Source organism: Pseudophryne corroboree, unplaced genomic scaffold, assembly GCF_028390025.1.
Source record: "Pseudophryne corroboree isolate aPseCor3 unplaced genomic scaffold, aPseCor3.hap2 scaffold_334, whole genome shotgun sequence".
NCBI lineage: Eukaryota > Metazoa > Chordata > Amphibia > Anura > Myobatrachidae > Pseudophryne > Pseudophryne corroboree.
Window position 1 is genome coordinate 113,898 of NW_026970002.1, and position 25,430 is coordinate 139,327.

At 41.1% G+C, this 25,430-nt stretch overlaps 6 non-coding genes across 6 annotated transcripts; all 6 read right to left on the bottom strand.

The window, feature by feature from the left end:
- Positions 1-9,747: 9,747 nt before the first annotated feature.
- On the bottom strand, positions 9,748-9,910 carry LOC135019432 (U1 spliceosomal RNA). Its single transcript, XR_010216994.1, has one exon. It is a non-coding gene; the product is annotated as a U1 spliceosomal RNA (small nuclear RNA).
- Positions 9,911-10,062: 152 nt separating this feature from the next.
- LOC135019544 (U1 spliceosomal RNA) lies at positions 10,063-10,226 on the bottom strand. Its single transcript, XR_010217092.1, has one exon. It is a non-coding gene; the product is annotated as a U1 spliceosomal RNA (small nuclear RNA).
- Positions 10,227-18,485: 8,259 nt separating this feature from the next.
- On the bottom strand, positions 18,486-18,649 carry LOC135019276 (U1 spliceosomal RNA). The gene has a single exon (XR_010216867.1). It is a non-coding gene; the product is annotated as a U1 spliceosomal RNA (small nuclear RNA).
- A 151-nt stretch (positions 18,650-18,800) lies between these two features.
- LOC135019192 (U1 spliceosomal RNA) lies at positions 18,801-18,964 on the bottom strand. The gene has a single exon (XR_010216785.1). It is a non-coding gene; the product is annotated as a U1 spliceosomal RNA (small nuclear RNA).
- A 674-nt stretch (positions 18,965-19,638) lies between these two features.
- On the bottom strand, positions 19,639-19,801 carry LOC135019322 (U1 spliceosomal RNA). The gene has a single exon (XR_010216910.1). It is a non-coding gene; the product is annotated as a U1 spliceosomal RNA (small nuclear RNA).
- A 152-nt stretch (positions 19,802-19,953) lies between these two features.
- LOC135019213 (U1 spliceosomal RNA) lies at positions 19,954-20,117 on the bottom strand. The gene has a single exon (XR_010216806.1). It is a non-coding gene; the product is annotated as a U1 spliceosomal RNA (small nuclear RNA).
- Positions 20,118-25,430: the final 5,313 nt, after the last annotated feature.

The following is a 25,430-nucleotide window of genomic DNA, read 5'->3' on the forward strand; positions in this document are numbered from 1 at the left end:
CAGAAGTATACACTCTCCGGCGCCAGTACCCGCTGGATCAAGGAGATTTTAGACAATGGCGGAGACTGCTGCTCCTGATACAGGGATAATTGCAATCCCTATATTGAACAAAAAAACACAAAAACTACCCACACAGGTGTGACCCTCTGTAGGAAATCAGTAGCGCTGTCCCCACCATTTATCGGAGATAATCAATAAATAATTAAAAAATGGCTAATTACTATTAAATTTTAAAACATATAAATCATATTTTATTAACATATATTGCTGCAGCAAAATTGACATACATAAAAATGCATATTGTGTATAGTGGATGCCTTTAATGTAAATGCTCCACATACACAAATGTATATACTTAATTACGTTTATTCTCTGAGGCTTGGATTTTAATAAGCTGACTTCAAAATGTCCACATAGATTAATGATAGACCAATGAGCTCGGCATTTACGGACACTGCTTGCATGAGTATGTCCTTAATTAATTAATGTCCCGAAAAAGATGTGTGCACACATATATCACTTTGAATGGATAGTTACCATGGGCGATAAGTTTTTCATTCACCTCTTTAGAACAGTCTGTTTAGGACCGTCCCAATTGGAAAGACTCCCTCTGCTGGTGCTTGTCCATTTACTGCAGAATATCTGGAGACAATATCCACGGGAATCCGTCCACAGTGCTCCGGCTCCCTCTGCTGGTGGCTAACCGCAATTGCAGGTGGACTGGCTGTTTTGTCGTAGCCAGAAGCCGGTAATCGTGTAAAACAAGCAGGAGGTGATAGTCACTGCCAGTAGGTCCTTCGAAAACGCGTTTCTCCGCCTTCCCAGTGCGTTCAGCGGCTTCCTCAGTTCGAATGACCATCATCCCAATGAACACTTTATATAGCCCCACTTATTTGAAATTCCCGCGGCCATTCGCGCATGCGCACTCAAACGTGCGTTCCAAGCCTCAGTCTCATTACAAACTTTAAATAGACTCCAGCGGCCATTTTAGCTGGTTAAAACACACGATCCAAGCCTCATTATCACACCCGGAAGTTGCATCCATCGTTCTTATTAACAATATCAGAATCAAGCCTCGTTTTAAAACATAATTATCTACAACTTCATATTCAATTATACTGAACTCTAATGCAATTTGCTCAACAAGATTACGTCACTTAGTTTAATCATAATTAATTTATCATGATTACAAGTAATCCATGTCTTATTTGACAACATCAGTACAAATATGACCGTATTTAAGAACAATATTAATACTAGTCAACACATCCTATTTTATTAGCACAGGTGATAAATATATTAAATATACTGCTCAACAGTATCATTACTCGGAAATAAAAGGGGACTAATTTTGATTATAATTTGTACTTTATAATTTATAATTTAGATCCCCACACGCCATCTTGTGGTTCAAATACATAATTACACCCCTTCGTATTGTTATACATAATCCTGTTATCTCCATCTCCTTAATCCAGCATCATAAGGAACCATATCCTATCCCACCCCCCCATATATTATATGTCAAGAATGATATTTATAAAAATCAAATATTTATATTATAAATATTAAACATTTGAACTTAGATTTTATTTAACTCAACCGTATCATTCAGACCCTGCGGGATCAAGGTTTTTAGGCTAAAGATCCAGAAAGCCTCTTTCTTACATAACCTTTTATACCTATCACCTCCTCTACTGGTTACCGCCACTTGTTCAATTGCCATGATTTGTAGATTATCACTTTTCCCTCCATTGCATTCCAAAATATGGCGGTATAGGTAGGTGTTTCCTACTTTTTTATCTATCTGTCTTTTATGCTCCATGAACCTAACGTGAAGTGCCCGAGTGGTGCGCCCCACGTACTGTGCTCCACAACCACACTGTAAGACGTAGATAACATACATGGATCTACAATTCAGAAAACTTTTTATATTGAATTTCTCTCCCGATACAGATGAGACAAATTGTGTGGTTTTCTTTTTTGTGTGTTTGCATGTTGTACAGTTTAGTCTACCACACTTATGGAACCCTAATGGCGGTTTGGGTATCCATGTATCTATTTGTCCCCCTTGGGCATCTGGAGCCATGGATTTTTCCCCAGGTCTCCTAAAAAAACTTGGAGCTAGTGCGGACTTCAGACTATCTGACTTCCGAAATATTACCTGTTCACTAAGGACTACATTGGAGTTCAACATCTCATCCAACTTGAGAATAGAAAAGTTCTTCTTAATTATCCTCTTGATCTTGTATGCACTAGTATTATACTTAGTAACAAACATTGTTGTCCTATCCGTCATTTTGTTATTTTTCTTTCTAGTATTTTTGCTGGTGGTATCCAATAAATGGTCTCTTTCCATATTTTCCACCTCCTTCCAAGCCTGGTCAAGAACAGATATTGGATACCCCTGCGTAAGAAACGCCCCATAGAGAGATTCCATTTGTTCTCTTGCTCCTTCTTTGGTGGAACAATTCCTTTTTATCCGAAGGAACTGGCCCTTCGGTATATTATCCTTCCATCGTTGTAAATGACTACTTTTGTAATGTAAATATCGGTTTTGATCTACCTCCTTAACAAAAGTATTTGTTATAATGATGTCATTTTCGATCTTAAGTGCTATATCCAAAAAAGTGACCTGTGTGGGGTGGCAGTACCCCGTAAACTTCAAACCATAATTATTGCAATTCAAACTGGCAACAAATTCTTCTGCTGATTCAGTGCTCCCCTCCCAAATGAAAAATAAATCATCAATGAAACGGCCATAAAGAACCAGGCTCGCCCCGAGATCACTGGTCCACACATGTTGTTCCTCGAACCGCCCCATAAACAGGTTGGCGAAACTCGGAGCGAACCTGGTTCCCATGGCCGTCCCCCTAGTCTGTAAATAATATCGTTTATCAAAAATAAAATAATTATGTTCGAGTATAAATCTAATACTCTCCAAAATCAACCACCGCAATTCTTCCCCTATATTAGGGTCTCTTAACAGATAAAATGCCACTGCCTCAATCCCCAACTGGTGCTCAATGTTAGAATATAATGATTCTACATCACATGTGATAAAACAATAAGTTGACTGCCATTTAATATTTTTAATTAAATTAAAAAAATGTGTAGTGTCCTTAATGTGTGATTTTAATTTGACAACATAACCCTGTAAAAAACTGTCTATAAAAAAAGATAAATTGCTGGTCAATGAATCTACCCCCGCAATAATGGGTCTTCCCGGGGGGTTAATTAAAGTTTTATGTACTTTTGGAAGACAATAATACGTGGGAATTACCGGATTATCAGAAAACAAAAAACATTGAGTTTCTCTGGATATAGCACCTAAATCCACTGCCCTATTTAGCAAGATTTTTAATTCCTTTTGAAACTGTGCGGTGGGATTGTGGGTCAGTCTTGAATACAGGTGGACGTTGTTTAATTGTCTATTGGCCTCCGCCAAGTACATCACTGTATCCATTACCACAATCCCACCGCCTTTATCAGCTTGTTTAATAGTCAAGGAGGGATCCCCCCTCAAGATTTTAAGTGCTGATCGTTCCTTAGTACTCAAATTATCCTTTAACGATTGTTTCTCTGATTTTTGGCACATCTCCCTAAATTGTTCTAATGTTGACTTATAGAAGCTCTCAATATAGGGCCCTCTATAAGTCAGCGGGTAAAACTCAGACTTATTTTTAAATCTGTTTGTCCCATTACCATCAAATATTTTAGTATAGTCCTCCTTATTCGACTCATTCGTTGATTCATCTGCCAAGGATTCTAATATATCAACCATTAATTGGTCATCCTGATCCAATATAATGGGATTACCTTCAATACCTTTTTTCTTCATATTTTTCATCGCGAAATATCGCTTTCTACTTAGCGTTCTGATATATCTATTAAGATCAACGAATAGATCGAATAAGTTGGGTTTTTGGGCGGGAGCAAAGTTTAAGCCCTTTTCAAGCAATCTCAGTTGATCTGGACCCAACTTTTTTGAGGACAAATTAAAAACCCCTTTTCCCTTCACTTTAATTTCATGTTTTTTTACTTGACCTACTCTTTCTTCCTCTCTTTCCTCTGGCTCTTGTTCTCTTTGCCTTTTTCCGGACCACCCTGTTCCTTCGTACTTTCTTTGTGGACGGTTTTGGAATCTGTGGCTGTCCTCCAAAAAATTATTTGTGCCACCATGGGTGTTCGACTGTTGCCTATTCTTCCCTCCCATATCTACCCAATCATCCCTTCCAGAGTCTCTTCTACTCCACTTGGAATATGGGGCTGGGGATTTGACACTATTTTGTTGGAATAAATTATCATGCCTATTCCTATAGGTATTTGGTTCCCAATTCCCCTCATCCTGATTCCTAAAACTCCTGGAATCTCTCCGATCAATTGGGGTTCTTGGTCCCCTGTAATGACCTAATCTATGTTCAAGATTTTGTCTGGGTCCTAATTCCCTTTTAGAGGGTTTTTGGTCATAGATGTTGTCCCTCCTTCTATTGTAAGTGTGAACCTCTCCCTTTTGATAGTCTAATTTATCCCGATTTAGTTTGTTGTTTTTTCTGAAGACTAAGGTTTTTTCAAAATCCTCCACCTTACGATTTACTCTCAGATCTCTTTCATTGAATCCTTTGTCTTCAGAAAAAGATTTCAACAAATCCTGGGTCTTTTCAATTTCCTTCTGTATCACACTAACTTTGTCTTCCCTAAATCTGACAAGCAATTTCATAAGGTTTATGGAACAATTATCTAGTAATTTATTCCATTCCTCTGAAAACTGCTTGTCCTCTTTAAACGTAGAGGTCTTTAAAATCCTCAATCCCCTGGGTATCAAACCTTGATCTAAATATTTCTGTAAGGACACCTGGTCCCACCAGTGCCTTGTTTCCTCTATACATAGATTTTCTAGTCTATTGAATAAACCATGCATATCCTCCAAATTCTCATCCCTCTCCATAATTTGTATATCTTCCCCCCCTCTTAAATACACATTGCGTCTTTCCAATCGTTCAGCTATGCACTTAAGCGCTGCCAGATCAATGGTTCCCCAAGTTACCTGCTGCCCGAGATGCAATTACCTAAGACAATCAAATCAAAGAATAAATGATACTGGATGTGTACACAACCGCCCACACACCAACCTTGTGTGGACAGAAGTATACACTCTCCGGCGCCAGTACCCGCTGGATCAAGGAGATTTTAGACAATGGCGGAGACTGCTGCTCCTGATACAGGGATAATTGCAATCCCTATATTGAACAAAAAAACACAAAAACTACCCACACAGGTGTGACCCTCTGTAGGAAATCAGTAGCGCTGTCCCCACCATTTATCGGAGATAATCAATAAATAATTAAAAAATTGCTAATTACTATTAAATTTTAAAACATATAAATCATATTTTATTAACATATATTGCTGCAGCAAAATTGACATACATAAAAATGCATATTGTGTATAGTGGATGCCTTTAATGTAAATGCTCCACATACACAAATGTATATACTTAATTACGTTTATTCTCTGAGGCTTGGATTTTAATAAGCTGACTTCAAAATGTCCACATAGATTAATGATAGACCAATGAGCTCGGCATTTACGGACACTGCTTGCATGAGTATGTCCTTAATTAATTAATGTCCCGAAAAAGATGTGTGCACACATATATCACTTTGAATGGATAGTTACCATGGGCGATAAGTTTTTCATTCACCTCTTTAGAACAGTCTGTTTAGGACCGTCCCAATTGGAAAGACTCCCTCTGCTGGTGCTTGTCCATTTACTGCAGAATATCTGGAGACAATATCCACGGGAATCCGTCCACAGTGCTCCGGCTCCCTCTGCTGGTGGCTAACCGCAATTGCAGGTGGACTGGCTGTTTTGTCGTAGCCAGAAGCCGGTGATCGTGTAAAACAAGCAGGAGGTGATAGTCACTGCCAGTAGGTCCTTCGAAAACGCGTTTCTCCGCCTTCCCAGTGCGTTCAGCGGCTTCCTCAGTTCGAATGACCATCATCCCAATGAACACTTTATATAGCCCCACTTATTTGAAATTCCCGCGGCCATTCGCGCATGCGCACTCAAACGTGCGTTCCAAGCCTCAGTCTCATTACAAACTTTAAATAGACTCCAGCGGCCATTTTAGCTGGTTAAAACACACGATCCAAGCCTCATTATCACACCCGGAAGTTGCATCCATCGTTCTTATTAACAATATCAGAATCAAGCCTCGTTTTAAAACATAATTATCTACAACTTCATATTCAATTATACTGAACTCTAATGCAATTTGCTCAACAAGATTACGTCACTTAGTTTAATCATAATTAATTTATCATGATTACAAGTAATCCATGTCTTATTTGACAACATCAGTACAAATATGACCGTATTTAAGAACAATATTAATACTAGTCAACACATCCTATTTTATTAGCACAGGTGATAAATATATTAAATATACTGCTCAACAGTATCATTACTCGGAAATAAAAGGGGACTAATTTTGATTATAATTTGTACTTTATAATTTATAATTTAGATCCCCACACGCCATCTTGTGGTTCAAATACATAATTACACCCCTTCGTATTGTTATACATAATCCTGTTATCTCCATCTCCTTAATCCAGCATCATAAGGAACCATATCCTATCCCACCCCCCCATATATTATATGTCAAGAATGATATTTATAAAAATCAAATATTTATATTATAAATATTAAACATTTGAACTTAGATTTTATTTAACTCAACCGTATCATTCAGACCCTGCGGGATCAAGGTTTTTAGGCTAAAGATCCAGAAAGCCTCTTTCTTACATAACCTTTTATACCTATCACCTCCTCTACTGGTTACCGCCACTTGTTCAATTGCCATGATTTGTAGATTATCACTTTTCCCTCCATTGCATTCCAAAATATGGCGGTATAGGTAGGTGTTTCCTACTTTTTTATCTATCTGTCTTTTATGCTCCATGAACCTAACGTGAAGTGCCCGAGTGGTGCGCCCCACGTACTGTGCTCCACAACCACACTGTAAGACGTAGATAACATACATGGATCTACAATTCAGAAAACTTTTTATATTGAATTTCTCTCCCGATACAGATGAGACAAATTGTGTGGTTTTCTTTTTTGTGTGTTTGCATGTTGTACAGTTTAGTCTACCACACTTATGGAACCCTAATGGCGGTTTGGGTATCCATGTATCTATTTGTCCCCCTTGGGCATCTGGAGCCATGGATTTTTCCCCAGGTCTCCTAAAAAAACTTGGAGCTAGTGCGGACTTCAGACTATCTGACTTCCGAAATATTACCTGTTCACTAAGGACTACATTGGAGTTCAACATCTCATCCAACTTGAGAATAGAAAAGTTCTTCTTAATTATCCTCTTGATCTTGTATGCACTAGTATTATACTTAGTTACAAACATTGTTGTCCTATCCGTCATTTTGTTATTTTTCTTTCTAGTATTTTTGCTGGTGGTATCCAATAAATGGTCTCTTTCCATATTTTCCACCTCCTTCCAAGCCTGGTCAAGAACAGATATTGGATACCCCTGCGTAAGAAACGCCCCATAGAGAGATTCCATTTGTTCTCTTGCTCCTTCTTTGGTGGAACAATTCCTTTTTATCCGAAGGAACTGGCCCTTCGGTATATTATCCTTCCATCGTTGTAAATGACTACTTTTGTAATGTAAATATCGGTTTTGATCTACCTCCTTAACAAAAGTATTTGTTATAATGATGTCATTTTCGATCTTAATGTAATTATGTATTTGAACCACAAGATGGCGTGTGGGGATCTAAATTATAAATTATAAAGTACAAATTATAATCAAAATTAGTCCCCTTTTATTTCCGAGTAATGATACTGTTGAGCAGTATATTTAATATATTTATCACCTGTGCTAATAAAATAGGATGTGTTGACTAGTATTAATATTGTTCTTAAATACGGTCATATTTGTACTGATGTTGTCAAATAAGACATGGATTACTTGTAATCATGATAAATTAATTATGATTAAACTAAGTGACGTAATCTTGTTGAGCAAATTGCATTAGAGTTCAGTATAATTGAATATGAAGTTGTAGATAATTATGTTTTAAAACGAGGCTTGATTCTGATATTGTTAATAAGAACGATGGATGCAACTTCCGGGTGTGATAATGAGGCTTGGATCGTGTGTTTTAACCAGCTAAAATGGCCGCTGGAGTCTATTTAAAGTTTGTAATGAGACTGAGGCTTGGAACGCACGTTTGAGTGCGCATGCGCGAATGGCCGCGGGAATTTCAAATAAGTGGGGCTATATAAAGTGTTCATTGGGATGATGGTCATTCGAACTGAGGAAGCCGCTGAACGCACTGGGAAGGCGGAGAAACGCGTTTTCGAAGGACCTACTGGCAGTGACTATCACCTCCTGCTTGTTTTACACGATCACCGGCTTCTGGCTACGACAAAACAGCCAGTCCACCTGCAATTGCGGTTAGCCACCAGCAGAGGGAGCCGGAGCACTGTGGACGGATTCCCGTGGATATTGTCTCCAGATATTCTGCAGTAAATGGACAAGCACCAGCAGAGGGAGTCTTTCCAATTGGGACGGTCCTAAACAGACTGTTCTAAAGAGGTGAATGAAAAACTTATCGCCCATGGTAACTATCCATTCAAAGTGATATATGTGTGCACACATCTTTTTCGGGACATTAATTAATTAAGGACATACTCATGCAAGCAGTGTCCGTAAATGCCGAGCTCATTGGTCTATCATTAATCTATGTGGACATTTTGAAGTCAGCTTATTAAAATCCAAGCCTCAGAGAATAAACGTAATTAAGTATATACATTTGTGTATGTGGAGCATTTACATTAAAGGCATCCACTATACACAATATGCATTTTTATGTATGTCAATTTTGCTGCAGCAATATATGTTAATAAAATATGATTTATATGTTTTAAAATTTAATAGTAATTAGCCATTTTTTAATTATTTATTGATTATCTCCGATAAATGGTGGGGACAGCGCTACTGATTTCCTACAGAGGGTCACACCTGTGTGGGTAGTTTTTGTGTTTTTTTGATTTGGGATAGGGCTGGGGAGGGCCGCTGCTCAGGCACATCTCTGTCAAGTAAAGGAGATTCAACTGAGGCAGCACAAGGGAACTCTCATCTGGGGACAACAACTGCAGGGAGAACACATATTTTCAGATGAACATGGGGTGGCAGAAGGCTGCCTAATACTGAAGCACCCCCAAACAACAAACCAAATGCAACAACTAGTGCAAGCATTCCTGGGGGATGGCCTGCAGCAGATGGATTTGAATATGGTGATGTCATCCAAGCAGTGGGTCAAAGTTGGCTTCAACCCTCGTCTGCATATGAAAAGAGAAAAGGAGCGTGCAGGGCATGGAGGCCTTTTGTGGTGCTTGGATGACCCCTAGTTCGCATTAAGCACCCCCACCCTCCTTCGGTGTGGGGCTCATGTTGGCCATTCCCCAGCCCCTGAAGCATTCAAGCTGATTTCTTGCAGCAGCTGGGCACTGTAACAGCTCCAGAGCTGCTCTGTAAAGCAAGTAAAAGGGTGTGGGCCCTGCAGCACTACCCGTAGTTTGCATTGTGCATTGGGAGGCATAAAGTAAGCAGACGGGAGGAGAAGTCAGGATAGTGCACAAGGGTATAGAAGGGAGGGGCTCAAGAAAAAAGAAGTAGAACCAGACAGCAAACTAGGCTGGAGAGAGACCTGAGACAAAGAGATCTGAATTACATGAGAGCCGACCAGGGAAAACTCAAATTATGCAGTCAAGTTTCCCACATTTGGGGAAATCGCAGGGGCAGCACACCCAGAGTGCAATGGGTGAGCCTTGCCCTGGGAGAAGCAACTTCATGATCATAGTATCTCACCTGGCAACTAAGTAGGAGTTGGGCTAGAGCTGGGGAGGGTCGCTGCTCGGGCACCCCCCTGTCAAGTGAAGGAGATCCAACTGAGGCAGCACAAGGGAACTCTCGAAAGAAGAACAAGGCTAGAGGAAGATCTGAGACAAAGAAATCTGACTTTTACCAGAGCTGACCAGAGGAAAGCACAAACACAGTCCCCCACTACCACAAATAATGCAGTCGAGTTTCCCACATTTGGGGAAATCACAGGGGTCAGCATACCCAGAATGCAATGAATGAACCTAACCCTGGGAGAACAATCTTCATGACCATGGTATCTCCTATGCAAAATAAGTATGATTTGGGATAGGGCTGGGGAGGGCCGTTGCTCAGGCACATCTCTGTCAAGTAAGTTGCATTTGATTTGTTGTTTGGGGGTGCTTCAGTATTAGGCAGCCTTCTGCCCTACCATGTTCATCTGAAAATATGTGTTCTCCCTGCAGTTGTTGTCCCCAGATGAGAGTTCCCTTGTGCTGCCTCAGTTGAATCTCCTTTTGGAGAAGACCTCAATAAGATTGTAGCTGATCTGGCTACTGCTAAAACAGCTTGCCTACCTAGTATGACTCCTACCACGCAGAAGGCTAAAAGTACTTTTCTTGGCCCTTTCATCCTCCAGGTAAAGCGTACCCAAGGTCAGGCATACCCAAAGCAAGCTCATGTTTCCAGACCTGCCAAGCCCAGACTGAAGCAATCCTGGGCTGCCCATCAGCCTGCTTCCAAAACGGACAAGCCTGCCGCATGACGGTGCAGGCCTCCCTCTGGGGGATCCCAGGGTGGGGGGCCCGACTTCTAGGTTTGGCAAAGAAAGGTATAATTCTAAGCTAGAGAATTCTGTTTGGAGCTCACCTTGTACTTTGTGAAGAAATAATCAGCATTGTGGCTGAGCAGATACATGTAGTGTGTGGCTGCAAACTGCATGGATCTGCTGCGTTGTAATGCTGATTCTTTTTTTTTGCAAAGTACCAATAGCTTCATATAATGTTCACAATTTTTATGCAGGATCAAATAGCTCAATAGGTAGGGTGTTTGATTAGAATTCAACAGGTTATAGGTTTGAATCCTGGGTATGGTAGTTTGAGATGTGTTATTTAATAAAGTATGTTGTTCTGACTGCCGGCATCCTATCACCTGGGATATCATACTAAATAAATGGAGTTGATCAAATTTTTTTTTTTTAACTAGGGACAATTTCCAGATACTTCTCTTTATAACTGAGATTGCCCCCTGGAACTTCACATCAGTTGACAACTATGCATGAGTGGGCAGTGCTTGCCCTGGATCTGTCCACCCATTTATGTGCCGCCATAAAATAAAGCATGACTAACAGTTATCCTGGGCGTACACTACACAATTATCTGTCAGGCTATCTATCCAGTCTGGATGGATGGAATGAAAATCTGGTAATGTATAGGAGCAAATGTCAATTAACCATTTGCTCCCAAACACTAGAAAAGTGGTCAAAAATGGTCATTACACAAATTGGTTAAACCCAAAATTTAACCAATTTGTTTAGGGGACCATTTTTGTCCATTTTTTAGTGTTTGAGAGTAAATCGTTGATGGTCATTTGCTCACATAGATAACCGGATTTCTATTCCAACCAGCCAGTGTTGGAGAGATGGTCTGCCAGATTACATAATGCATACCAGAGCCATAACTAGACTTTTTGGTGCCCTGTGACAGAGAATTATATGCCCTCCCCCCCATTTTTGCAATATGGACAAAAGGCGCATGCCTTGTGGGGAAGGGGCATAACAAGATTGATCTCAGAGAAAGCACATGAGATATGAAGATATATCTAGTATACTTGACACTCAATGGTTTGTGGTATTGCAGGGGTGCCCTCCTTAAATGCATATACAGTCACACATGGCATGTTTGTGTAAATGGCATATCAGCAGTCAGCACTAACTGGTGACATGCCATTTGTACAAGTAAGCCATGTGTGACTAATATATAAACATACTTTATTAAATAACACCTCAAACTATCATACCCAGGATTCAAACCTATAACCTGTTAAATTCTAATCAAACACCCTACCCATTGAGCTACTTGATCCTGCATCTATTCTAACCTCCAAAAACAGATTCAGTTGCATTTTCCAGCGTGTTTTGTTTGCGCCTTTGCAAATGTCTTACATCGACAAACTTATTTAGTACTATTTTGCAAATAGGGTTACATTGTCGCAACATTGTGTTCCCTAATTGCTTGATTTTTTAAATGCAAAAATTGATAAAGACACCTGATAATTGCTCTGTGGAGTCTTCTTTTGTGTCTACTTCTTATCTACATTTAATTCCCTACCTATAATCAAGGCATTTTTAAATGCTGGGTGCTGCCAGGACGTGAGGCCTACCTAGTCTTTAGATCTGAATTTGAATGTACTTGTGAACTAACTTAATTTCCTACTTCTAAACTCATTCCTAAATTCACTACTTACATTAATCCTGTAGTTGGGCATTTTGAGCCTTCAATTGTGGGCATTGTTTTGTGTCCAGACCAGCAGCTGGTGGTGTGCATTTGCTGGAAAGGCATCGAAGACCTCCGATATGCTGCATCTCCTGATGTGTGTCTGCCTCAAGTGGCAGTCAGCAAATGCATGCTAGACACCCCATTCCAAGCTGATTGTGACATCACGGAACATGCATCATAGAACAGGCATGCTAGAACATGGGTCTTCAACCTGCGACCCTCCAGCTGCTGTGGAACTACATATCCCAGCATGCCCTGCCTCAGTTTTAGCATACCTTAATAGCAAAACTGTGGCAGGGCATGCTGGGATGTGTAGTTTCACAGCAGCTGGAGGGCCACAGGATGAAGACCCATGTGCTAGAACCAAACCGCAGGTACATTGAATGCTAGCAAGCTGAACGTTTAAATCCTTTTTGTTCCGCAGCATTCCAATGTGGAAGATTCCATGGAACCAGAGATTATTCCATTGAGAAGGACATGCTGCCTGGATGACTGCACTGTGCAAATTAAATCACGGAGCCAGTTGGCTTGTGGGTGGCTCTGGTTACTGGGTGGTTAGGTGGGCGGTGTGTCGGAGGTGGAGCACATGAAAATGAATGTGTATCATCCAGCTAGTGAGAGAGAAAACTCATGCAGGAGTGTGCCTGCTTGTCAGTGAGTTATGCACCTTGCCAGACGTCAAATCTACATGGAGCAACTGGAGGGGACAAGAGCAGGTTTGGAAAATATAGACAGAAGAGCATATATGCTGGCGCATTCTCCATGATTGTGTCAGCTTATGTTTTGGTGCACTGCACTTTCCTCCACTAAGTTTTAGCCATTTTGTTTAAACGCAAGTGTAGTTGCTTCTCGCTCTTTTGGCTGTGATATTGTATTGTGGTTGAAGAGTCTGCTGGAGGGATTGTTTTCTTCATTGGCGAGAGACTGAAGATATTCCAGGATGGAAGGCTTGGGAACACTATCCGTTTTTCAGTTGTGGAAGAGTTGAAAGACCGGATTGGACTACATTCTATAGTAAAGGGTATCTTTGTATTTATTAATCCTCCCTTTATATGTGTCTGTCTTTCAATAAAGCTTTGGGCTTGTGATTCCGTCACCCTCTTACACTCCACACCCATAGCCTTATTAACTATTGTATTGTTTAAATGTATAGTGCAGTTCATGATTTATAGTGTAGGCTGACCTGTGCTGTAGTTCTTGAACTGTACTATACCGACAGCATTTGTATTGTGTTTTGGCTGTGCTGCAACACAGTACTTATGTGTATAATGTTTATGTATGTTTTATGGCTTCTTTATGTCAATAAAGACTGCTTTTTCAATCCAATATCTGAAAACAATCAATGTTTATCTTTGATGGCAATAGAAGTGGTATGATATTTGCTGCTTTTGAAAGGCAATATCTGATATGTCCCCTATCTGGGAACCATATATTAAATGGCTTTTCAGAAAAGGGAGATGGGAGAAGAGCTTTCAGTACTTGTAGGACCGATGCACATTTCCTATTCTAGCCTCCAAACACAGATTCAGTTGCATTTTCCAGCGTGTTTTGGATGCGCCTTTGCAAATGTCTTACATCGACAAACTTATTTAGTACTATTTTGCAAATAGGGTTACATTGTTGCAACATTGTGTTCCCTAATTGCTTGATTTTTTAAATGCAACAATTGATAAAAACACCTGATAACTGCTCTGCGGAGTCTTATTTTGTGTCTTCTTCTTATCTACATTTAATTCCGTACCTCTAATCAAGGCATTTTTAAATGCTGGCGGCTGCCAGGACGTGAGCCCTACCTAGACTTTAGATCTGAATTTGAATGTACTTGTGAACTAACTTAATTTCCTACTTCTAAATTCATTCCTAAATTCACTACTTACATGAATCCTGTAGTTGGGCATTTTGGGACTTCGATTGTGGGCATTGTTTTGTGTCCAGACCAGCAGCAGGTGGTGTGCATTTGCTGGAAAGGCATCGAAGACCTCCGATATGCTACATCTCCTGATGTGTGTCTCCCTCAAGTGGCTGTCAGCAAATGCCTGCTAGACACCCCATTCCAAGCTGATTGTGACATCACGGAACATGCATCATAGAACAGGCATGCTAAAACATGGGTCTTCAACCTGCGACCCTCCAACTGCTGTGGAACTACACATCCCAGCATGCCCTGCCTTAGTTTTAGCATACCTTATAGCAAAACTGTGGCAGGGCATGCTGGGATGTGTAGTTTCACAGCAGCTGGAGGGCCACAGGATGAAGACCCATGTGCTAGAGCCAAGCCGCAGGTACATTGAATGCTAGCAAGCTGAATATTTAAATCCTTTTTGTTCCGCAGCATTCCAATGCGGAAGATTCCATGGAACCAGAGATCCCTCCATTGAGAAGGACATGCTGCCTGGATGACTACACTGTGCAAATTAAATCACGGAGCCAGTTGGTTTGTGGGTGGCTCTGGTGACTGGGTGGTTGGGTGGGTGGTGTGTCGGAGGTGGAGCACATGCAAATGATTGTGTATCATCCAGCTAGTGAGAGTGAAAACTCATGCAGGAGTGTGCCTGCTTGTCAGTGGGTTATGCACCTTGCCAGACGTTAAATCTACATAGAGCAGCTGGAGGGGACAAGAGCAGGTTTGCAAAATATAGATAGAAGAGCATATATGCTGGCGCATTCTCCATGATTGTGTCAGCTTATGTTTTGGTGCACTGCACTTTCCTCCACTAAGTTTTAGCCATTTTTGTTAAGCTCAAGTGTAGTTGCTTCTCGGCCTTTTGGCTGTGATCTTGTATTGTGGTTGAAGGGTCTGCTGGAGGGAGGGATTGCTTTCTTCATTGGCGAAAGACCAAAGATATTCCAGGATGGAAGGCTTGGGAACACTATCCGTTTATCACTATCGCTGTGGCGCAATCAGTTAGTGTGTACGGCTATTAACCAAAAGGTTGGTGGTTCAATCCCACCCAGGGATGTAATTGACCTTGTTATCAGATTTTGGTGATATTTAAGTAGACAAGTCAAAATTTCAAACCCTCTCTTATGGTGTAGGGTACCTGGCCTACTCTGATGTAATCAGAGTTAGATTTGATTAAGTGATTTTATAAAAAAAAACAGCTAGGAAGCACAATTTAGCAGTGGGTTGCAGAGAAAAAGAAATATGCTGGCAGAAAAATCCAATTGAGTGATTAAACAGCTCTTCATTTTCTGACTTTATTTTTATGCTAACAAATTTGTTCTCTGAAAAGAGTCCACAAAGACAAGTATCTGATTAACACCTTTGTAGGGATGGTTTTTCACCTATTACTAAATTAAAAATGCTTCATTGGAAAGGCAGCAAGATGCATCCTCATTTCAAGATCTACTGAAATAATACAGGTTGACACCAGGAAACATTAACGCCACTGCATCCTTGCTGCTTTCTCATGTGGAAGTCTGTTTAATGTGAAAACAAGGTGATATCTAATTAGCACACAGGTAAGGAATTAAGAAATTCTTTATTTAATGGTAAGATGTTTCTCACAAAATCGTTGCCCCAATGCATCATTGAAATTCAAGCTGGAAAGATGATTTTAATATATCACTTGTACATTTTGTATTGCTCTTCTGGTGACAATGTAGTTTGTTTTTGTCAATTACCATTTTAATAATCGGGTAAAGAAAATTAAGTGGATTTTTGAAAGAAAACAATACTGTCTATATACTATTAAAACAAATTAAAAAGGTAAAAGTTATTGTACTTTAAGTAAAATAAAAAGAGCAAAAATATCAATCCCAGTTTTGGATTACTTTAATTAACAAAAAAAAATGCATATAGCAGAGGATAATTTCAATCTGCCTACCTCTGGGTTATGGACCCAGCATGCTTCCATTACAGTACTCTGCTGCACATGTAAGTGCAAGTGATCCTGAAGCACTCACTCATCATGGGAAAGTACCAATGTGTTTCTTCATTGGTTGATGGAAGAAACATCTTACAAAAACTCTCCAGATTATTGACTATTTAAAGTTTTTCTAGGAAACGTTCTAGATGAATGCTTATTAGCCTTTGTCAGTATGTACTTTTGCAAAGTGTCGCTGTAGCGCAATCAGTTAGTGTTAACCAAAAAGTTGGTGGTTCAATCCCACCCAGGGACGTAATTGACCTTGTGATCAGATTTTGGTGATATTTAAGTAGACAAGTCAAAATTTCAAACCCTCTCTTATGGTGTAGGGTACCTGGCCTACTCTGATGTAATCAGAGTTAGATTTGATTAAGTGATTTTATAAAAAAAACAGCTAGGAAGCACAATTTAGCAGTGGGTTGCAGAGAAAAAGAAATATGCTGGCAGAAAAATCCAATTGAGTGATTAAACAGCTCTTCATTTTCTGGCTTTATTTTTATGCTAACAAATTTGTTCTCTGAAAAGAGTCCACAAAGCCAAGTATCTGATTAACACCTTTGTAGGGATGGTTTTTCACCTATTACTAAATTAAACATGCTTCATTGGAAAGGCAGCAAGATGCATCCTCATTTCAATATCTACTGAAATAATACAGGTTGACACCAGGAAACATTAACGCCACTGCATCCTTGCTGCTTTCTCATGTGGAAGTCTGTTTAATGTGAAAACAAGGTGATATCTAATTAGCACACAGGTAAGGAATTAAGAAAATCTTTATTTAAGGGTGAAGAGGTTTCTCACAAAATCGTTGCCCCAATGCATCATTGAAATTCAAGCTGGAAAGATGATTTTAATATATCACTTGTACATTTTGTATTGCTCTTCTGGTGACAATGTAGTTTGTTTTTGTCAATTACCATTTGAATAATAGGGTAAAGAAAATTAAGTGGATTTTTGAAAGAAAACAATACTGTCAATATACTATTAAAACAAATTAAAATAATAAAAGTTATTGTACTTTAAGTAAAAATAAAAGAGCAAAAATATCAATCCCAGTTTTGGATTACTTTAATTAACAAAAAAAAATGCATATAGCAGAGGATAGATTCAATCTGCCTACCTCTGGGTTATGGGCCCAGCATGCTTCCATTGCAGTACTCTGCTGCACATGTAAGTGCAAGAGATCCTGAAGCACTCACTCATCATGGGAAAGTACCAATGTGTTTCTTCATTGGTTGATGGAAGAAACATCTTACAAAAACTCTCCAGATTATTGACTTTTTAAATTTTTTCTAGGAAACGTTCTAGATGAATGCTTATTAGCCTTTGTCAGTATATACTTTTGCAATGTGTCTCTGTGGCGCAATCAGTTAGCGTGTTCGGTTATTAACCAAAAGGTTGGTGGTTCAATCCTACCCAGGGACGTAATTTACCTTGTTATCAGATTTTGGTGATCTTTAAGTAGACAAGTCAAAATTTCAAACCCCCTCTTATGGTGTAGGGTACCTGGCCTTCTCTGATGTAATCAGAGTTAGATTTGATTAAGTAATTTTATAAAAGAACAGCTAGGAAGCACAACTTAGCAGTGGGTTGCAGAGAAAAAGAAATACGCTTGCAGAAAAATCCAATTGAGTGATTAAACAGCTCTTCATTTTCTGGCTTTATTTTTATGCTAACAAATTTGTTCTCTGAAAAGTGTCCACAAAGCCAAGTATCTGATTAACACCTTTGTAGGGATGGTTTTTCACCTATTACTAAATTAAACTTGCTTCATTGGAAAGGCAGCAAGTGATGTCATCCAAGCAGTGGGTCAAAGTTGGCTTCAACCCTCGTCTGCTTATGAAAAGAGAAAAGGGATATGCAGGGCATGGCGGCCTTTTGCGACGCTTGGATGACCCCTAGTTCGCATTAAACACCCCCACCCTCCTTCGGTGTGGGGCTCATGTTGGCCATGCCCCAGCCCCTGAAGCATTCAAGCTGATTTCTTGCAGCAGCTGGGTACTGTAACAGCTCCAGAGCTGCTCTGTAAGGCAAGTAAAAGGGTGTGGGCCCTGCAGCACTACCTGTAGTTTGCATTGTGCATTGGAAGGCACAAAGTAAGCAGACGGGAGGAGAAGTCAGGATAGTTCACAAGGTTATAGAAGGGAGGGGCTCAAGAAAAGAGAAGTGGAAACAGACAGCATACTAGGCTGGAGAGAGACCTGAGACAAAGAGATCTGAATTATACGAGAACCGTCCAGGGGAAACACAAATTATGCAGTCAAGTTTCCCACATTTGGGGAAATCGCAAGGGACAGCACTCCCAGAGTGCAATGGGTGAGCCTTGCCCTGGGAGAAGCACCTTTATGATCATAGTATCTCACCTGGCAGGTTAGTAGGAGTTGGGCTAGAGCTGGGGAGGGTCGCTGCTCGGGCACTACCTTTCAAGTGAAGGAGATCCAACTGAGGCAGCACAAGGGAACTCTCAAAAGAAGAACAAGGCTAGAGGAAGATCTGAGACAAAGAAATCTGACTTTTACCAGAGCTGACCAGAGGAAAGCACAAACACAGTCCACCACTACCACAAATAATGCAGTCGAGTTTCCCACATTTGGGGAAATCACAGGGGTCAGCATACCCAGAATGCAATGAATGAACCTCACCCTGGGAGAACAATCTTCATGACAATAGTATCTCCTATGCAAAATAAGTATGATTTGGGATAGGGCTGGGGAGGGCCGCTGCTCAGGCACATCTCTGTCAAGTAAAGGAGATTCAACTGAGGCAGCACAAGGGAACTCTCATCTGGGGACAACAACTGCAGGGAGAACACATATTTTCAGATGAACATGGGGTGGCAGAAGGCTGCCTAATACTGAAGCACCCCCAAACAACAAACCAAATGCAACAACTAGTGCAAGCATTCCTGGGGGATGGCCTGCAGCAGATGGATTTGAATATGGTGATGTCATCCAAGCAGTGGGTCAAAGTTGGCTTCAACCCTCGTCTGCATATGAAAAGAGAAAAGGAGCGTGCAGGGCATGGAGGCCTTTTGTGGTGCTTGGATGACCCCTAGTTCGCATTAAGCACCCCCACCCTCCTTCGGTGTGGGGCTCATGTTGGCCATTCCCCAGCCCCTGAAGCATTCAAGCTGATTTCTTGCTGCAGCTGGGCACTGTAACAGCTCCAGAGCTGCTCTGTAAAGCAAGTAAAAGGGTGTGGGCCCTGCAGCACTACCCGTAGTTTGCATTGTGCATTGGGAGGCACAAAGTAAGCAGACGGGAGGAGAAGTCAGGATAGTGCACAAGGGTATAGAAGGGAGGGGCTCAAGAAAAAAGAAGTGGAACCAGACAGCAAACTAGGCTGGAGAGAGACCTGAGACAAAGAGATCTGAATTACATGAGAGCCGACCAGGGAAAACTCAAATTATGCAGTCAAGTTTCCCACATTTGGGGAAATCGCAGGGGCAGCACACCCAGAGTGCAATGGGTGAGCCTTGCCCTGGGAGAAGCACCTTCATGATCATAGTATCTCACCTGGCAGGTAAGTAGGAGTTGGGCTAGAGCTGGGGAGGGTCGCTGCTCGGGCACCCCCCTGTCAAGTGAAGGAGATCCAACTGAGGCAGCACAAGGGAACTCTCGAAAGAAGAACAAGGCTAGAGGAAGATCTGAGACAAAGAAATCTGACTTTTACCAGAGCTGACCAGAGGAAAGCACAAACACAGTCCCCCACTACCACAAATAATGCAGTCGAGTTTCCCACATTTGGGGAAATCACAGGGGTCAGCATACCCAGAATGCAATGAATGAACCTCACCCTGGGAGAACAATCTTCATGACCATGGTATCTCCTATGCAAAATAAGTATGATTTGGGATAGGGCTGGGGAGGGCCGTTGCTCAGGCACATCTCTGTCAAGTAAGTTGCATTTGATTTGTTGTTTGGGGGTGCTTCAGTATTAGGCAGCCTTCTGCCCTACCATGTTCATCTGAAAATATGTGTTCTCCCTGCAGTTGTTGTCCCCAGATGAGAGTTCCCTTGTGCTGCCTCAGTTGAATCTCCTTTTGGAGAAGACCTCAATAAGATTGTAGCTGATCTGGCTACTGCTAAAACAGCTTGCCTACCTAGTATGACTCCTACCACGCAGAAGGCTAAAAGTACTTTTCTTGGCCCTTTCATCCTCCAGGTAAAGCGTACCCAAGGTCAGGCATACCCAAAGCAAGCTCATGTTTCCAGACCTGCCAAGCCCAGACTGAAGCAATCCTGGGCTGCCCATCAGCCTGCTTCCAAAACGGACAAGCCTGCCGCATGACGGTGCAGGCCTCCCTCTGGGGGATCCCAGGGTGGGGGGCCCGACTTCTAGGTTTGGCAAAGAAAGGTATAATTCTAAGCTAGAGAATTCTGTTTGGAGCTCACCTTGTACTTTGTGAAGAAATAATCAGCATTGTGGCTGAGCAGATACATGTAGTGTGTGGCTGCAAACTGCATGGATCTGCTGCGTTGTAATGCTGATTCTTTTTTTTTGCAAAGTACCAATAGCTTCATATAATGTTCACAATTTTTATGCAGGATCAAATAGCTCAATAGGTAGGGTGTTTGATTAGAATTCAACAGGTTATAGGTTTGAATCCTGGGTATGGTAGTTTGAGATGTGTTATTTAATAAAGTATGTTGTTCTGACTGCCGGCATCCTATCACCTGGGATATCATACTAAATAAATGGAGTTGATCAATTTTTTTTTTTTTTTTAACTAGGGACAATTTCCAGATACTTCTCTTTATAACTGAGATTGCCCCCTGGAACTTCACATCAGTTGACAACTATGCATGAGTGGGCAGTGCTTGCCCTGGATCTGTCCACCCATTTATGTGCCGCCATAAAATAAAGCATGACTAACAGTTATCCTGGGCGTACACTACACAATTATCTGTCAGGCTATCTATCCAGTCTGGATGGATGGAATGAAAATCTGGTAATGTATAGGAGCAAATGTCAATTAACCATTTGCTCCCAAACACTAGAAAAGTGGTCAAAAATGGTCATTACACAAATTGGTTAAACCCAAAATTTAACCAATTTGTTTAGGGGACCATTTTTGTCCATTTTTTAGTGTTTGAGAGTAAATCGTTGATGGTCATTTGCTCACATAGATAACCGGATTTCTATTCCAACCAGCCAGTGTTGGAGAGATGGTCTGCCAGATTACATAATGCATACCAGAGCCATAACTAGACTTTTTGGTGCCCTGTGACAGAGAATTATATGCCCTCCCCCCCATTTTTGCAATATGGACAAAAGGCGCATGCCTTGTGGGGAAGGGGCATAACAAGATTGGTCTCAGAGAAAGCACATGAGATATGAAGATATATCTAGTATACTTGACACTCAATGGTTTGTGGTATTGCAGGGGTGCCCTCCTTAAATGCATATACAGTCACACATGGCATGTTTGTGTAAATGGCATATCAGCAGTCAGCACTAACTGGTGACATGCCATTTGTACAAGTAAGCCATGTGTGACTAATATATAAACATACTTTATTAAATAACACCTCAAACTATCATACCCAGGATTCAAACCTATAACCTGTTAAATTCTAATCAAACACCCTACCCATTGAGCTACTTGATCCTGCATCTATTCTAACCTCCAATAACAGATTCAGTTGCATTTTCCAGCGTGTTTTGTTTGCGCCTTTGCAAATGTCTTACATCGACAAACTTATTTAGTACTATTTTGCAAATAGGGTTACATTGTCGCAACATTGTGTTCCCTAATTGCTTGATTTTTTAAATGCAAAAATTGATAAAGACACCTGATAATTGCTCTGTGGAGTCTTCTTTTGTGTCTACTTCTTATCTACATTTAATTCCCTACCTATAATCAAGGCATTTTTAAATGCTGGGTGCTGCCAGGACGTGAGGCCTACCTAGTCTTTAGATCTGAATTTGAATGTACTTGTGAACTAACTTAATTTCCTACTTCTAAATTCATTCCTAAATTCACTACTTACATTAATCCTGTAGTTGGGCATTTTGAGCCTTCAATTGTGGGCATTGTTTTGTGTCCAGACCAGCAGCTGGTGGTGTGCATTTGCTGGAAAGGCATCGAAGACCTCCGATATGCTGCATCTCCTGATGTGTGTCTGCCTCAAGTGGCTGTCAGCATATGCATGCTAGACACCCCATTCCAAGCTGATTGTGACATCACGGAACATGCATCATAGAACAGGCATGCTAGAACATGGGTCTTCAACCTGCAACCCTCCAGCTGCTGTGGAACTACATATCCCAGCATGCCCTGCCTCAGTTTTAGCATACCTTAATAGCAAAACTGTGGCAGGGCATGCTGGGATGTGTAGTTTCACAGCAGCTGGAGGGCCACAGGATGAAGACCCATGTGCTAGAACCAAACCGCAGGTACATTGAATGCTAGCAAGCTGAATGTTTAAATCCTTTTTGTTCCGCAGCATTCCAATGCGGAAGATTCCATGGAACCAGAGATTATTCCATTGAGAAGGACATGCTGCCTGGATGACTGCACTGTGCAAATTAAATCACGGAGCCAGTTGGCTTGTGGGTGGCTCTGGTGACTGGGTGGTTGGGTGGGCGGTGTGTCGGAGGTGGAGCACATGCAAATGAATGTGTATCATCCAGCTAGTGAGAGAGAAAACTCATGCAGGAGTGTGCCTGCTTGTCAGTGAGTTATGCACCTTGCCAGACGTCAAATCTACATGGAGCAACTGGAGGGGACAAGAGCAGGTTTGGAAAATATAGACAGAAGAGCATATATGCTGGCGCATTCTCCATGATTGTGTCAGCTTATGTTTTGGTGCACTGCACTTTCCTCCACTAAGTTTTAGCCATTTTGTTGAAACGCATGTGTAGTTGCTTCTCGCTCTTTTGGCTGTGATATTGTATTGTGGTTGAAGAGTCTGCTGGAGGGATTGTTTTCTTCATTGGCGAGAGACTGAAGATATTCCAGGATGGAAGGCTTGGGAACACTATCCGTTTTTCAGTTGTGGAAGAGTTGAAAGACCGGATTGGACTACATTCTATAGTAAAGGGTATCTTTGTATTTATTAATCCTCCCTTTATATGTGTCTGTCTTTCAATAAAGCTTTGGGCTTGTGATTCCGTCACCCTCTTACACTCCACACCCATAGCCTTATTAACTATTGTATTGTTTAAATGTATAGTGCAGTTCATGATTTATAGTGTAGGCTGACCTGTACTGTAGTTCTTGAACTGTACTATACCGACAGCATTTGTATTGTGATTTGGCTGTGCTGCAACACAGTACTTATGTGTGTAATGTTTATATATGTTTTTTTGCTTCTTTATGTCAATAAAGACTGCTTTTTCAATCCAATATCTGAAAACAATCAATGTTTATCTTTGATGGCAATAGAAGTGGTATGATATTTGCTGCTTTTGAAAGGCAATATCTGATATGTCCCCTATCTGGGAACCATATATTAAATGGCTTTTCAGAAAAGGGAGATGGGAGAAGAGCTTTCAGTACTTGTAGGACCGATGCACATTTCCTATTCTAGCCTCCAAAAACAGATTCAGTTGCATTTTCCAGCGTGTTTTGGATGCGCCTTTGCAAATGTCTTACATCGACAAACTTATTTAGTACTATTTTGCAAATAGGGTTACATTGTTGCAACATTGTGTTCCCTAATTGCTTGATTTTTTAAATGCAACAATTGATAAAAACACCTGATAACTGCTCTGCGGAGTCTTATTTTGTGTCTACTTCTTATCTACATTTAATTCCGTACCTCTAATCAAGGCATTTTTAAATGCTGGCGGCTGCCAGGACGTGAGGCCTACCTAGACTTTAGATCTGAATTTGAATGTACTTGTGAACTAACTTAATTTCCTACTTCTAAATTCATTCCTAAATTCACTACTTACATGAATCCTGTAGTTGGGCATTTTGGGACTTCGATTGTGGGCATTGTTTTGTGTTCAGACCAGCAGCAGGTGGTGTGCATTTGCTGGAAAGGCATCGAAGACCTCCGATATGCTGCATCTCCTGATGTGTGTCTCCCTCAAGTGGCTGTCAGCAAATGCCAGCTAGACACCCCATTCCAAGCTGATTGTGACATCACGGAACATGCATCATAGAACAGGCATGCTAAAACATGGGTCTTCAACCTGCGACCCTCCAGCTGCTGTAGAATTACACATCCCAGCATGCCCTGCCTCAGTTTTAGCATACCTTATAGCAAAACTGTGGCAGGGCGTGCTGGGATGTGTAGTTTCACAGCAGCTGGAGGGCCACAGGATGAAGACCCATGTGCTAGAGCCAAGCCGCAGGTACATTGAATGCTAGCAAGCTGAATATTTAAATCCTTTTTGTTCCGCAGCATTCCAATGCGGAAGATTCCATGGAACCAGAGATCCTTCCATTGAGAAGGACATGCTGCCTGGATGACTACACTGTGCAAATTAAATCACGGAGCCAGTTGGTTTGTGGGTGGCTCTGGTGACTGGGTGGTTGGGTGGGTGGTGTGTCGGAGGTGGAGCACATGCAAATGATTGTGTATCATCCAGCTAGTGAGAGTGAAAACTCATGCAGGAGTGTGCCTGCTTGTCAGTGGGTTATGCACCTTGCCAGACGTTAAATCTACATAGAGCAGCTGGAGGGGACAAGAGCATGTTTGCAAAATATAGATAGAAGAGCATATATGCTGGCGCATTCTCCATGATTGTGTCAGCTTATGTTTTGGTGCACTGCACTTTCCTCCACTAAGTTTTAGCCATTTTTGTTAAGCTCAAGTGTAGTTGCTTCTCGGCCTTTTGGCTGTGATCTTGTATTGTGGTTGAAGGGTCTGCTGGAGGGAGGGATTGCTTTCTTCATTGGCGAAAGACCAAAGATATTCCAGGATGGAAGGCTTGGGAACACTATCCGTTTTTCAATTGTGGAAGAGTTGAAAGACCGGATTGGACTACATTCTATAGTAAAGGATGTCTTTCTATTTATTAATCCTCCCTTTATATGTGTCAGTCTTTCAATAAAGCTTCGGGCTTGTGATTCCCTCACCCTCTTACACTCCACACCCATAGCCTTATTAACTGTTGTATTATTGTACAGTTTAAATGTATAGTGCAGTTCATGATTTATAGTGTAGGCTGGCCTGTGCTGTAGTTCTTGAACTGTACTATACC